This window comes from Chinchilla lanigera, unplaced genomic scaffold (genome assembly GCF_000276665.1).
Source record: "Chinchilla lanigera isolate Chin_1 unplaced genomic scaffold, ChiLan1.0 scaffold00034, whole genome shotgun sequence".
Classification (NCBI taxonomy): Eukaryota; Metazoa; Chordata; class Mammalia; order Rodentia; family Chinchillidae; genus Chinchilla; species Chinchilla lanigera.
The window spans coordinates 18034286-18050550 of NW_004955435.1; the positions used below are offsets into that span (position 1 = coordinate 18034286).

General features: G+C 41.2%; 1 protein-coding gene across 4 annotated transcripts in view; it reads right to left on the reverse strand.

Moving 5' to 3' along the window:
• Positions 1 to 16044, reverse strand: part of Csde1 (cold shock domain containing E1, RNA-binding) — a 41102-nt gene extending 25058 nt beyond the window's left edge. For 3 of the 4 annotated variants that reach the window (XM_005389010.2, XM_005389009.2, XM_005389008.2), the window contains exons 1-2: positions 15937 to 16044; positions 5327 to 5714 (exon numbers count right to left, since the gene is read on the reverse strand). The gene's annotated coding sequence lies outside the window, so the exon portion shown is untranslated. The remainder of the gene's footprint in view (positions 1 to 5326; positions 5715 to 15936) is intronic. The other variant, XM_005389011.2, reaches the window with a different exon arrangement.
• Positions 16045 to 16265: the final 221 nt, after the last annotated feature.

Consider the following 16265-nt stretch of genomic DNA (forward strand, 5'->3'; position numbering starts at 1 on the left):
AAAAAAAAAAAAAAAAAAAAAAAAAAAAAAAAAAGATGAAGCAAGCACAGGCAAAGAACATGCAAGTTATTACTTCTATTCTTAGTACTAATTGTTCAATTGCTTCATTTTCAGAGATCTGAAAAGTGTAACAAAAATTAAGATTATGATATGAACTTGAGATTCTTTTTTTTTGTTGGTACCAGGACTCGAACACAGGGCCTTGCACTTACCAGGCAGGCACTGTGCCACTGAGCCATATCCCCAGCCCTATGGTAAGAACTTGAATATTATGAACCAGCCTTGATGGCACACACCTGTTTGTAATCCCAGCATTTGGAAGGCTGAGGCAAAAAGACTGCTTCACGGTCAGCCTGAGCTACACAGTGAGTTTGAGGCCAGATTGAACTCCACAATAAGAACCTCTCTCAAAAAAACAAAATCCAAAACAAAATTCAAAAAACATCAAAAAATCATTATATGTATTCTTCCTGACATAGTAATTTACGATAGGATAACATTTTTTAAATTTAACACTTAAAAAAAAATAAAACATCCAGACAGGCATGGTAGTACACACCTGCAATCCCAGCACTCTGTGAGTGTGAGGAAGAAAAAAAGTCAATTTTCAGGTCAGCTTAGGTAACTGAAGACTTAGTGAGACCCTATCTCATTTTTTTGTTGCTTTTTAAGACAGGGTCTTGCTAAGTAGTTCAGGCTGGCAGTGAACTCACTATGCAGCCCACGCTAGCTTTAAACTCATGGAAATCCTCCGGTCTCTGCCTCCAAAGTGCTGTGATTACAGGTATGCCACCATGCCTGGCTCTGTCTCAGAATTTAAAAAGGGCTAAGGATATAACTCACTGCCAGGGTCTTGAGTTCAACCCTCAGTACCACAAAACAAACTAACAATTAAAATCCTCTTAGCATCCAGAACACAATCAAATGAAATGTTTCTGCATATAAAAGGCAAGTTATTTTCATAATACTTATTTGTATCCATGTTTTACAATGCATACATAGTAGGATTATTACACAGTCTACAAATAATGTATACCAGTGTGTGGACTGTTTTTTGGCTGGTAATGGGGTTTGAACCCCATCTTCACACTGAGCTACATCCCTAAACCTTCCTATTTTTTTTAAGATAGGGTTTCAATAAATTGCTCAACTACCCAGGCTGGGTTGGAACTTGTGATCTTTCCATCTGTCTCCCAGAGTGCTGGGATTACAGGTGTGCACCACCACACCCAGGTGATATGTTTTTAAATAAAAACATAAAACCATTATTCCAGGTTACTGGTTTAGATTGATTTTCACATGTGCTTTTTTCATGCTTAGACTATAGTTCTTACTATACAAATAAGAACACAGTAAAATCTGTAATACAGAAAGCAGAACACCTTCCTCCCTGAGACCACCTTCTCAAGTCTCCATTCCTACCACACATCCCTGCAGGTAAAAGAATCCTATTTTACTTGGCAAAGGGAAAATCAACTAGAATTAGAAGGGATGAGAACAAGTATTTCCTCTTTTTGAAACAGGGCCTAACCATGTAGTTCAGGCTGGCCTTGAACTCGCAGTGATCTTCCTGCCTCAGTTTCCCAAGTGTTAGGATTATAGGCATGCATTGCCATGCCCAGCAAACACTTTCTTCTAAGACTTGTTTCACCAACGAAGATAATGGAATTTAGGCTGGACTTACCTCATCCCTAAATGTATTCCCAGAATCTTTCCTTCTAATGACAAGGAATTAGCCAGGAGAGGTAGCTCAACTTACTAGAAGATAGAATCTTTTTATTCTTAATCTAAACACATTATCCCCTTAATTTCTACTGTTCCTTTTAAGGTTTCTTTTCTTTTTGAGACAGGGTTTCCACTATGCAGTTCATGCTGGCCTTGAGCTCACTTTGTAGTCCAGGCTGGCCTCGAACTCACAACCATCCTCTGCCTCAGCCTTCCGAGTGCTGGGATTACAGGCGTGCACCACCACACCTGGGCCTTCTAGGTTTCTGAATGCAAATAGTTTTTTACATTAACTGCTGTCTCTTGGATAGTAATTATTCAATGACATTTCAGTCCTACTCTTATTGTACTCTGAGTAGTACAGAGTACTGAGTGATTATTTCTCTTGATTCCACAGACTAGCTTTAGTAACTTTAAATATACACGTAAAAATCCTCTGCATTTAACAGATCACAATAGTGAAATCAGGTTTTCTCCTTTTAGTATTTCTAAAATTAATTGTTTCCAAATAAAAACAATAACCTATTTTTAAAAATTCCTTTTACTGACTAACCCCTTTTTGGTGTGGTACTGGGGGATTGATCCCAGGATTTTCAGTGAGCTACACATCCCTGGGATTCCAATTTATAAAAATTAGTTTTAGAGTTTGCATAGTTCTTTTTTTTGTTCCACCTTAATTCTTGTCTCAAGGGCTGTTGGGATATTTAAACAAGTTTCTTCATATAAAAGACCTAGAATTAGTGCTTAATACACAAGTATTCAGTAACTACTTATTAGATCTTTCAAAAAAGTAGGCTGGGTGTGGTAGCACACACCTGTGATCCCAGCACTTGGGAGGCTGAGGCAGGAGGATCACTTGGAGCTCAGCCTGAACTACATACTAAGACCCTGTCTCAGAAAACCAAAATCAAAAACCCCACAAACTCAAATAAATAAATAAAAATAAAGTAAAATAAAATCAGTCTGAGTTGAATGTGGTGGTGAACACCTGTACTCCTGGAATTCGCTCAGGAGGCTGAGGGAAGAGGATTCCAAATTCAAGCACAGCCTGGGCAGTTAAAGTGATTTGGCAAGATCTTGTCTCACAATAAAAAATTAAAAAGGGAGCTGGGCATGGGGACGCATGCCTGTAATTCCAGCATTCAGGAGGCTGAGGCAGGAGGATCGTTGAGTTCAAGATTGCCTGGGCTACAAAGTGAGCTCAAGGCCAGCTTGAACTGTATAGCGAGACCCTGTCTCAAAAAGACAAAAAAAATTAAGTAAAAAATAAAAAATTAAGGGCTGAAGACAAAGCTCAGTGTCAAGGCCCTGGGTTCAACCTCTCCACTACCATTAAATACATAGTAAAACTGCTTTTTATAATACTATTCTTAACAGATACACATTGCTTACCATTTCATATTAGCATATTTTTAACTTCAGATTATAACCTAACGAGCACAGTATATTTCTATAATATGTAATTTAAACAAATTTCCACCTAAGCTTCCTTATTCCTGTGAATCTGAAAGTTTTTTTTTTTTTTTTAGCTCGAACAACTAGTTAGACGAGATTCATTCTCTCTAGGACAACTGGTTAGACTAAATCCAGTCTCTCTAGGCTTATCTTCACACAAGCTGGTCACCAAATCTTCATTTTTAACATTAGAACACCACCATTTATTTATATACTAGATTTTCCTTACAGTTTATCCAAGTCTTCCCATTCTCAATCTGTCCTTCAAATGAACATAATACGACTTTAAAACCAAAAGCAGTAGCTAAGTAGGTGACACACACCTGTAATCCTTGCTACTTGGGAGGCCAAAGCAGCAAGATCTCAAATCAAGGCCAGCCTGGGTAACTTAGTGAGATCCTGTGTCAACAATTAAACTTTCAAAAAGCAGGAAGGAGTACTGGGGGTTTATCAGTGATACAGCATTTACCTAACATAAACAAAGCCTTGGATTCAATCCTCAGAACTATAAACAAAAAAAGAAAAAAACAACAAAAACTAAACCAGGCATGGGAGCACATGCCTGTGGTCTCAGCACTGAGGAGGCTGAGGGAGGATCATTCCAAGTTCAAGGCCACCCTGGGCTACACAGTGAGTTCGGGGCTAGTCTGAACTGCATAGCCTCTGCCTCTGCCAAACAACGCCCCCCCGCACCCCAAAAGCCATTGCAAAAAAGCTATCTCACATTTGAAAAACAAAATCCATTATGTCCTTATTTATAGCCATCTGATGGATACCTCCAGAACAAAGCCAAATACTGTACTGGGTCCTTTAGGACCTGAGTCCAGCAAGCCTCCCTGTTTATTCTCCTTACTCAACAAAATTGTTTCTTCTCTGCTCAGAACTGTACTATTCAAGATATATACCATGTTTTCAGATTTCCCTGAGTCTGCTAATTCCTCTGTACCTTTACTAGAAGATTCTTCCCCCTCTTACTGCTACAAGTTTTAAGCCAGCCTGCGCTACAAAGTGAGTTCAAGGCCAGCCTGTACTGCACAGTGAAACCCTTCTCAAAGACAAAAAAATAAAAGATTCTTCCCCCTCTTAACAAAGTGCTACTTACCTTCAAATGTCCTTCCCTCGGACGGAACTGCTCCTTCAGTCATAAATAGCACTTTCTCAAACTCTTATTAAATTGTATTTTCCAATAAATTGCTCTAAACCCTAAGTTTATTAATACCTCATCCATTTATTATTGTATTCTATCAGCAAGACATAACAATAATAAGCAATAAGCACGTCAACCACTCACTCAGAAATATGCACTAAATGCTAGCTAGTGACTGTACATAAGCACTGCAGGTTGGAGAGGGTGGAGAAAACAAAGCAGAGATTATCAGTACCAAATACCATCCAGGTTTCAAAGATCCCTGTAGAATACTTTTTTGGTTTTTTTTTTTCCGGTACTGGGAATCAAACTCACGGACCTTGCGCTTGCCAGGCAGGCGCTGTGCCGCTGAGCTAAAACCCAGCCCCGATCCCTGTAGAATACTGCAATGAACACTTGACCTTGAAAATTTTAAGTAGTACAGCGCTTCTCTAAGAAACCAATAAATCAAATACAATATAATCAAACAATCTTTTGTGAAAACTCCCAGGTCTAGCTATATATATTGTCCTAGCAAGAGACAGTCAATTAATGTTAATATTTTTGTACTAGAAGCCAGGCTTGCTGGTGCAGGCCTGTAATTCCAGTACCTAGGTAGTGGAAGCATTAGTATCATCAGCCTGGGATATATAGTGAGTTCAAGGCTAGCCTAAACTACATAGCAAGATTCTATCTCAAAATAAATAAATAAATAAATTATACTGTGAACATAAAAGTGATATTCTGAGTATTTTTAGATAAGAAACTAGGATTTTATATTTGATCAAGTAGGAAATCCACAATTACAGAATTCTTTGTTTTCCTAGGGACTGAACCCAGCGCCTTCACCCTGAAATACATATCCAGACTTTTACTAAATTTTTGTAGTCTCAACAAATCACTAAGTTACCCAGATTGGGCTTGAACTTGTGATCTTCCTACCTCAGCCTCCCACAATGCTGGGATTAGACACGTGCCATTAAAACTGGCTCAGAATTCTTATTAAAACCACAAACCTACCTCGCAGTGATAATCAAATATTGCACTTTCAGTAGTTTTAGCTGATTCTTCTTTTTCAGCACAAGTTTCAAAGGGTGAAAGTTGCTAGTATTAAAAAAAAAAAGCGAGAGAAAATGATCTACCAAGCTAATAAAGAATACAACTGCTGCTGCACCGGGCAATCTCACAGTACAGCACTGAAGAAAACAAAGACTACTAGCAGCGTTGGGAAGTGCTCTTTCAAAGCTGTTGAGTAGGCACAAACTTCTTGTTTCAGATCAAGTGTTGTGTCTTCAACTTAAGTGTACTCTTCTTTGGTCTTGTTGGTTGTTACGAGGTTTGTTCCTTGCCTGATCTGAACTTGAAGCAGCAGTTTCAGGTGGTAAAGTCTGTTCTGTTACACTTCATACTAGAGGCAAAAAAGGAAGATATTAAGGATACACAAAACAATGGGAAAGGAAGTGAGGAATGAGACAAACTCATCACATTAAATCAGACTCACGAGTGAAGCAAGCAATACAGAAAACTTGGAAGCACTCTTATTTTATAGCATTTGAGAGATCACTCAAATGGCTGCTTTTTTTTTTTTTTTTTTGTCTTTTTAGAGACATGGTCTCACTATGTAATTTAGGCTGGTCTTGAACTTACTATGTAGCCCAGACTGACCTCAAATTTGCAGTGATCCTCCTACCTCAGCCCCCCAAGTGCTGGGATTACAGGCGTGCGCCACCACGCCCGGCGGATTGCTTTCTTTAGGATCACACACCTACGACCTCAAATTATTTCACAGTCCTTATTGACCTCCCACCCCCGATAAGAGAGAAGCCACTCCATATTCAATTTAATAAAAGCACTTTAAGAGTATCTGGCACTGCATTAAGTTTTGTGGAAATATAAAAATTTTCCATCAGTTTATCATCTTGCTACGAGTTAAACTTGGAGGAAAAATAGGACAAAAATGTCAAAAATGGGCTCAACTACTTCTTGAGTATCTATTAAATCACATACCAGTGCTCGCTTTGGCAGCACATGTACTAAATCCTCACCACCAAAATAAAAGCACTCCCCAAACACACATGGAAAACAAAAAACTAGTATCTTTCTTTTTTTTTTTGTTTTTTTTCTGGTACTAGGAATCGAACTCACGACCTTGCGCTTGCCAGGCAGGTGCTGTGCCGCTGAGCTAAATCCCTAGCCCCAAAACTAGTGTCTTTCGAACTTTACCTTTGCCTGATTTTTCAACTTCATTTAATTATTTTCCTACTACTCGGAGAAGTCTTCATGCAATGACTCTTAAATCACTTGACTATTCCCTTTACACCTCTATACCAAAGATTATTAACATTTCCTTCAAGGCAGCTTCTGCATCATTTCTTATCCGAAAAGATGTATTTTAGTTCAGGTCCCCCAAACTGACAATTTCCACTGCTGACCTTTTCCATTTTTTCAGACCAGACTGATCTACCTAAAACTCCAATTTCAGCTAGGCATGGTGGTATATACACTTGTTATCCTAGCAGTGGGGGTTTGGGGGATTGAAGTATATGGGAGAACTGAAGGAAGGCGATTAGTAAGAGTTCAAGGCTAGCCTGGGCCACCCCAAATAAGCAGTGAGAGCTCAAATAAGTAACGTTCTTCAATTTCAGCATAATGCTGTGACATTCTTGTAATCCCAGCTATTCAGGAGCCTGAGGCAGGAGGATCACCTGAGCCAGGAGTCTGAGGTCAGTATGGGCAACACAATAGGCAAAACCTTGCCTTAAAAACATCTTCAGTGCTATTTTCCCACCAGCACTCTAGAAAGTAGGTTCTTAATCCTGGCTAAACATCTAATTCAAACACCCAGTCCCCTTTTCAAAAAAAAAAAAAAAGGTGGTACACACCTGTAATACCAGCACTATGCCATCTGAGGCAGAAGGATCACTGCAAGTTGAAGCCAGCCTAGGTTACATAGTGAATTCAAGGCCAGCCTAAACTATACAGTGAGACCGTGTCTCAAAACAAACCTGTAAAATAAATAAAGCCTGGGTCCTATACAGAAATTCTAAATTTACTAAACTAGGGTAGGTGTCAGGCATTGGTAAATTTTCTTTACCCTCTATCAGACTTTTCACTTGCAGTAAGAGTTAAAACCACTATTCAAGATGTCTCTTATTCTTTTTATTGCTTTTCAGTTCTTTTCCCAGATAAGTGCATTCTTTCCCCTAACCCTTAACTTTGGGCATGTACCTAAAGATTATGATTCTTTGCTGCTATAGGTCGACTAATAGAATAATTTTGGCGTCTTCACAGTGACAATCCTTTCTTGACCACTGCAGCACAGACTCATTACCTTATTAATTTCCACTGAGAGAACAGTATCCAATGCCTGCATTCTGGTATCAGATCATTCTGCATTTTTTTTTCTTTTGCAGGGGTAGTACTGGGGACAGAATCTAAGGCGTTCACACTGAGGCACATCCTTGTCCATTTTTAAAATTTTTTCCTTTTTTTGAGACAAGGTCTCACCATGTGTATAGACTGGCCTCCGACTATGTAGCCCAGGTTAGCCTTGAACTTACAGCGATCCTCCTGCCTCAGCCTCCAAGTGCTGGGATTATAGGTGTGAACTACCACATGGCCCAATTTTAAATTTTGAGACAGGGTTTCATTAAATTGCTCAGGCTGGGCTCCAACTTTCGATCTGAACTACAGATCGTGTACCACTTTATGTTCAGGGGTTGAAGAAAAAAAGATATTGTCAATACTCACAGAAGAATGTTGTTCATCTTGGCATAAGTAGATAACCAGTTTTATTTAAATGCATGACCTATACCTTGAAATCCTTCAGTAGATATTAATTTGAGAAGGTTATATTAGAAAACTCATATGAAGATGTTATTTCAGTCACCCTGAATTCATGATTTCTGGTAATTGTCTGAGCTTTTATAGCTCTTAATGGGTCTCGTTAACACCCAAGATTTTCCCTGCAGCGTGCACCACTTTTTTTTTTTTTTTTTGAAAAGGGGACTGGGTGTTTGAATTAGATGTTTAGCCAGGATTAAGAACCTACTTTCTAGAGTGCTGGTGGGAAAATAGCACTGAAGATGTTTTTAAGGCAAGGTTTTGCCTATTGTGTTGCCCATACTGACCTCAGACTCCTGGCTCAGGTGATCCTCCTGCCTCAGTCCCCTAAGAGTCCGGATCACAAGTGTGTACCACCATGCACAGCTTGCTTCATATGTATGTCTTCTTTTTCTAATTATGCCTCAAATTTAAGAAGCAAACTCAACTTTTATCACTGTGCCTGTTATCACCTAACCCAGTGCAGCTAAACAAGTACAGCAGAAATTAATATACCAGAAAGGTAGTTAATCCATAATGGGCAAAAGGACACCATAATTCAAGTTTGAACAGTTCTATCAACTTTAACTATAAGGAGTTTTAAATATCCAATCAAGAAATAATAGTTTGTATAATAGTTTTACCTTATTTCCTTAGGTTTCCTTATGGACTCAATTGTCTTGGAAGGAAAAAAGAACAAAATCTAAATACCTCTTAAAATGTCAATTGTATAATAACCCAACCTAGGATACTTTGTTAGGAACTGTTAAGCTTGCTATCCAGTAACACAAATGAGAGACTTCCAAAATCTAAAATCTGGCTGGGAAAAAAAATAAAAATAAAAATAAAATCTGGCTGGGCGAGGTGGCGCATGCCAGTAATCTCAGCACTCTCGAAGCTGAGGTAGGAGATCAATGCGAGTTCGAGACCAGCCTGGGCTACAAAGTGAGCTCAAGGCCAGCCAGAACTGCATAGAGAGAGAGAGACCCTGTCTCAAAAAGACCAAAAAACAAAAACAAAAACAAACAAACAAAATCTAAAATCCGGAGTACTGCAGGGCCAACGTTTTTCTGGATACAGGGTTTCACTATGTAATTTCACCAGGTTGGCCTCAAATTCAGTGATCCTCCTGCGTCAGTCCAGGAGCGCTAAGATTACAGGCATGCACCAACACACCCGGCTGCAGGGAAAATCTTGGGTATTAATGAGACCCATTAAGAGCTATAAGGGGCTGGGGACTTACTCAGCGGCAAAGCGCCTGCCTGGCAAGCGCAAGGTCGGGAGTTCGGTTCCCGGTACCGGAGAAAAAAATTTAAAAAAAAAAAAAAAGAGCTATAGAAGCTCAAACAATTACCAGAAATCATGAATTCAGGATGACTGAATTAAAACCTTCATATGACTTTTCTAATATAACCTTCTCAAATTAATATTTACTGAAGGATTTCAAGGTATAGGTCATGCATTTAATAAAACTGGTTATCTACTTACTCCAAGATGAACATTCTTCTGTGTGTATTGACAATATCTTTTTTCTTCAACCCCTGAACATAAATAAATGCATCTCCCTTCATCCCCTCTAAAGCTACACATGACAGACTAGGGAACAATTTTAGTGTCTCCCTGACTGTTAGATAACCAACTTCCTATTCCTTTGTTCAATAAAGAAACAGTATCATTATTAATAATCAATTACTACATCACTTTGTTTCAAGAGTTTAAGCTAATTCTTTCACTTAAGTGAATCAAAATGGTTTTTCCTTATTGGCACTGGTCTTAAAATTATCATCGCCTGTTTATTTACTGTCTCCCTCATAGCTGCTTTAGCTCAAAGGTCATGGACATAGCAGGTACTAAATTAATATGTGCCTAACATTTATTTTTGGTGGTATGACGAACAGGGTTTATTTTGACCCCAACAGCTCCTCATCTCACAGCTGGGTTCAGCAGGCCTATCTGTGACAAGTCCCCCTTCAGTTTGTAAGTCCATGCCCTGATTGGCTAACAGGCTCACTCAGCACTCAAGAACACCCTTTTGTGAAGTGTCTGTATAGGGCTTCCAGTGCCATTCTACATTTGCTGGGCCCTCTTGCTCCAGCATGTCCAGGTGAATCACGTACAAGTTCAGCTCAAAGCCAAGCCTGAACTCTTGTCAGTTTTATGTTACAGTGGGGTCCGTCCTCTTGTAGACCTGCTGCTGGAATGAAATATAGTAGTGCTCGTGGCTGTCATCTTTAGGAACAGGTCGCAGAGGATGTCAAGAGACTCGCTTGCCCAAGAGAAACCATGAAGGATGATGAGGTGGGGCTCAGGCTCTGACAGGGTTCCCAGGTCTGGGATGTCAGGCCGCATGACAACGTTGCACAGCATGAAGCAAGCAGCAAGCCAAATGTCAAGTGGCTGACAATAAGCCCCACAGGTGTGCCTCAATGTTCGAGGTTGGTAACTTTCATTGGCTCTCACCAGCGCCCCCACCACCTCATGCTGATCTTCATTCAGAAGGGACCACCACCTTCAGCTGTTTGCACACATCTTCAGATAGGAAGTTAGGTCAAGGGAGGTAGTGATCCTGACCTTGATCCTCAACTCCTACCCATTGATATTCATCATCTACATGTCTCATCATACCTTCCCCACCATCATCAAACTCCAGGGACCCATGTAAGGCCAGAGGCTCCTGGCCTAACTGTGGAAATGAACCAGATTTCTTGAAGCGTCCCGGACTTTCTCCTTCCTTTCCTGAGCAGATCACTGGGCCTCCTAGTGGGCCTTGTAGTACAGGTACTGTATTTGAGGTACAGTATGCTAAGTACCATTTCCACACAAGTCCAGAACTATCAGTGTCACCTGCATTGCTGAGCTAAAATATGTCATAAGTCTATAGCCAGGTGTGGTGGTGCATGCCTGTATCCCCAGCACTCAGGAAGACAAGGTGGGAGCACCACAAGTTTGAGGCTGGCCTTGGCTACCAAGTGAATTCAAGGCCAGCCTAGACTGCACAGAGCCTCTGCCCCATCTCGGGGGGTGGGGGACACAATTAAGAAAAAATTAATCTCAAATGCACCACAGCCAGGCATGGTGGTACATGCCTGTAGTCCCAGCCCTTGGGAGGCTGAGGCAGGAGGTTCAAGGCCAACTTGGGCTAAAAAGTGAGTTCAAGGCCAGCACAGTGAAACCCTGTCTCAAAAAGACAAAAAGTAAATACAATGCATTACAATACAGGATATTGTGTGTGTGTGAAAGAGAGAAGGGGAGGGGGGGGAGGGAGACAGGGTTTCATTATGTAGCCCAGGCAATCCTCCTGCCTCAGTCTTCCAAGTGCTGGAATTACAGGCATGCACCACCATGTCTGGTTCCCAATACTGGATCTATCATTTTGACAAATCATTCTGAGTATCTGACAACACTCATTTGGGGCAAGTGTTGATGAGAGGCTAAACCAGTCTACAAAATCTCCCCTCTTAACCCACTTTCTTAATCTGAGTACTGTGCTAGAGGAAAAATGAAGACTCAAATAGGTCATCTTCTCCACTGCCTAATGTGTCATCAAACACCATGGCTGAAATAAATTTTCAATGGGAAAGAAGTTTTTTTTCATTTGTGTTTGCTTCACTGTTTTTACTGACTAAATTATAACCCATCAAATTCCATGTAAACTAGAGGTGTGGCAACGCCTGCCTGTAATCCCAGCACTCTGGGAGGCTGAGGCAGAAGGATCCCAAGTTTGAGCCCACTCTAAGCAATTTAGCAAGAACTTATCTCTTAAATAAATGAATAAAAATTTTAAAAGGCCTAGTGAAGTAGCTCACTGAAGGTCCTAGGTTCAATCCTTAGTGGTAGTAGTAGTGGGGGTGTGTGGACTGAAATCACCACCTACTGAGTGGAAATAAAAGAAAATCTGAAGGACTATCTTTTTAGTAGTAATAACCATGCTGTTTTCTTTTGTTTTTGGTGGGGAGACAGGGTCTTGCTATGAAATTCAGGCTAGCCTTGAACTCACTATGTAGCCCAAGCTGTCCTCGAACTTGCAGCAATCTTCCTGCTTCAGCTTCCTGAATGCTAGGATTACAGGTATGCACTACCATGCCCGTTTCCATGCTGCTTTTTAAGTACACAAAGAAGTACCAAGATATTTAAAAGTATGTATCACCTACCTACTGTTACATACACTAACAGTCTGAAGTATGACAGAAGCCAGTGTGAGACGCTAAATACTGTAGACACATCAGAAAACAATGTATCTTCCAACAGTGCAAGCTACAACCATAGTTTTAAATTTTCTAGTACCTATATTAAGGTCAAAAGAAACAGATGAAATAAATTTAATGTTTTATTTAACAATCATATTCAAAATTTATATTCCTCCAAATCTGAATCATGGTGGTGCATGCCTGTAATCGCAGCATTCAGGAAGCTGAGGCAGAAGGATCACAAATTCAAGGCCAGCCTGAACTACATAGCAAAACCCTGTCTCAAAAAAAACGAAAGAAATCTGATGTTATTTTATAATCACAGCATGTTTCAACTCTGACTAGTCATACTTTAAATGCACAACAGCCACGTGTGAAAAGTTGCTACCACAGTCCAGAGTAGGTAAAAAAAAAACTGATGGGGGAAGAAAACATGCCAACTATAAAGCTAAAAGCAAGGGCCAGGTATGTAGCTCACCCCTGCCAGGCACAGTACCTGCCTGGCAAGTGCGAAGCCAAGTTCAATTCCCAGTAACAAGAAAAGAAAAACAAAACAAAAAATGAAAATAAAGCTAAAAGCAAGATTAAGACTACTGAACAAATATTTTCACTAATGAAAGGAGGCAGTACCTGGCACAGACTTGACTATACAAGCTTATAGTTATTAAGCTAGAGAATCAGAAGTGCAAATCACTAGTGAAGTACTGGCCACAGCTACAAACCGACAGCTTACATGTGCAACTGAGAAAACAGTCCATCAATTTATTTTCAACTGCACATTAATGTTTCACTTCAGCATAAAAGAACACACTAGTTTTAAAGTTTTATATTGCTTTGTTTTTAATCATGTACCCCACAAAGGCAAATGGAAAACATTCTAATATAGAAACAGGAACTTTTAAAATCCTGATTGCGCAAAAGGGATTTTAAAGCAAGAAATGATGGGATTCAAGACAAGTCACTCTGGGCTGGGTGTGGTAGCCCACGCCTGTAATCCCAGAACTGGGGAGGCTGAGGCAGGAGGATGATTAAGAGTTCGAGACCAGCCTGGGGTACAAAGTGAGCTCAAGGCCAGCCTGAACTGCATAGCCAGACCCTGTCTCAAAAAAAGACCAAAAAAAAAGATAAGTCACTCTTAAGTTACATTCTATCTATTCTATTAAAGCATTTAAAATGCATTCAAAATTTTTTAGCTGAAAAAGTTCTCTTTTATGAAACTCGGGAATGTTTTAATAGTGCTCTGTAAATTTGTATCAAATATCTCAAAGTGATACCCCTTTGTTTTTTGAAAAGACATAGATAAGGCATATTTTTTGCATTTAACAAAATCTCAAAATTTTTACTTCATTTTGCAATACATTCCTAAAATTTAACCTTCAAAACTTTGCGTCAGGAAATTTCCATGTTTCAACTACCTTGTTGGGCTCTGCTTTGTTTTTTTTTTTTGAGACAGACTCTCACTATGTAGTAAAGGCTGGCCTTAACCTTGCAGTGATTTTCCTGCCTCAGCCTCCTGAGTGCTAGGATTACAGGCATGCTGCACCATGCCTGGCTCAACTACCTTGTTGAAGGATGGCCCTCAAAGCAACACCAATCAACTGTGCACTTAATAAGGTTTAAACAGTAAATTTTATGCTATATATTATTTTATCACAATTTAAAACACCAAAAAAAGGGATGGCTCTGCAAGTGGGGGGGGGGAGGAGAGAAAATGGGTAAAAAGATAAAAGCGGGAAAGTATTTCCTTCTTAGAAATTTACTAGAATTTTCAACCACATTCCTTAAAGGCCATACTTGTTAAGTCAGAACTTATTTACAAAAAAAGAAAACCTATCTTCTGTGCCTTAAATACTTTACTTTTCAACTCAGCTGCTATAAATACTCATCTTGATGGTAAACAACCAGAGCAGCTGCAAAACCACTCAAACTATTATTGGTGCTTTTATTCCGGCCCCAGGACTAAAAAGAAACAAGGCTGAATATTTATCTAAGTTTTGAGTCAGACATATGCCTACTCAGTACGTAATAAATTTCCTCCTTATCCACATCAAGGTATTATATTGCCCCTAGATGTAGGATTGAGAACGTTAAGGCGTCTAGGAACTTAAAATGAAAATTAGCGCTTTGGCATCTTGTATCAGTGGGCTATAATTTAGAACTTACATTTTTAAAAAGTAGGTTGGCAGCTCTGGATATGAACTGCCAAACCATACCAGTTATAAGTTTAAGTCTCAGAAGAAATAAATCTAACTACTACAGTGCTTTTAAGCATCTTTCCCCCCTTTACCTGACTCTCGAGAGAGCACTACATTATTTTTACTCATTTTAGGTGCAAAACAAAACTCCTCCAATTACAGTATGTACAGGATTTTTTTTTTTTTTTTTTGCAGTTTGAAGCGTGTTGAGGGAGTGTTCCCTGCCTCACTGTGAATCAAGCAAGAGAGCAGCCATCTGGGTGTTTCTAAGAGAAACTTTCAGAGCAAAAGACCTGAGATTTCGCACTGATAAAACACCGGATGGCTGGGCATGGTGGCACACGCCTGCAATCCCAGCACTTGGGAGGCCGTGGCAGGAGGACTGCTGCAAATTCGAGGCCACCTTGAATTACGGTGTGAAACATTGTTTCTACAAAACAGAACAAAAAAACTCAAACAAACAACATCGAACGATAAAAACTTGGCGAAAGTCTCCAACTGGGGCTGCTAAAAACTAACTTTACGTAGAATGATGAAGGCAAGCCGTTCATTGCACAATGTGAGGCTGTGCTTGCACCACAGGAGACAGAGGAGGTGGCGGGGAGGCTACCACTGACCTATCACAGAACATGCCGTTCCCCCAATATAGAGAGGTGGGCGCCACGTACCTATAAGATTAAGAAAGCCAAAGGAGACACCAATGGGGGAAGCTGGACATTGAGCTCCAGCTGTAGAGGACTGGAAGGAAGGATGGCACTTCTGCTGTGCTACAGTGCCAGTTTTGGACGGGGAAAGCTGTCTCCCTGAGCACTTCCTCTAGACGGAGTGGGGTCTCAGTCCACACACAAAGAAGGCGCCACTGCCGCAGTGCGCTCTGGTACTCGTAGTCGTACCCCTACGAGTGACGGCCAGGAAACAACCGGGTTCAGGGGCAGAGCAGGCCCCTCTCCTCCGCCTCTAGCTCTTTCGGCTACACACAAAGGACCGCGCCACCACCCCCTCGCCCCGCCCGCCGGGACTTGTAGTTCCCGTTTCCCCAGCCAAGCCGCAGAAGGGAAAGTGGCCAGACTACAGCTCCCAGCAGCCTCCGCGCCCGAGCCCCGCACCCTCGGCCTCCATCTTGGCTGCGGTCGAAGCCTCCATTTTCGCTCCCTCCCCCCACTTTAGTCACCAGCACCGCTACCACCACGCGCCCCCCTGGCTTCAACTCTTCGCTACAGCTCTGCGGCCTGACATGAGGCCCAGACGGTTGAACAAGAGAACGAACGGAAAAGCCCAGGGTAGGAACTTAGGGCGGGTGCTTTCCCTACTCGGAGCTCCAGAAGTGCCCACCTTGACGCAAAGTCTCTCCTGTTAGTCCTGGCATCTGTCCGCCCTTAGCAGGGCTTCTTGCTAACCCCCAATTGGACCCGGAGGTCGTACTCACCCCAACAGCTCAGCGCCCCCTCTCCAGCGCCGCCATAAGCAGCACGGCCCGGTACGTAGGAATAAATCTCGCTTCTCTCGCGAGAGTTACAGGCTCCGACTGCGTGCACGGGATGGGCGGGGGTAAAAAAAAAAAAAAAAAGTGCTCCTCATACGCTTGCGCAAAAGGGCTGAGTGACGCCAACCAGCGGTCTCCGTTTAACCACAACGAAGATGGTGGCTATCTTCTAAGTTTATTCTCGGTGTCTGGCAGAAAGCAATTTCAGTGTTTCTTAACTGCTAGGACTCTAGGGGCTAGGTAGAACGTGATTTGGGGCGTCTCTGGGCTTT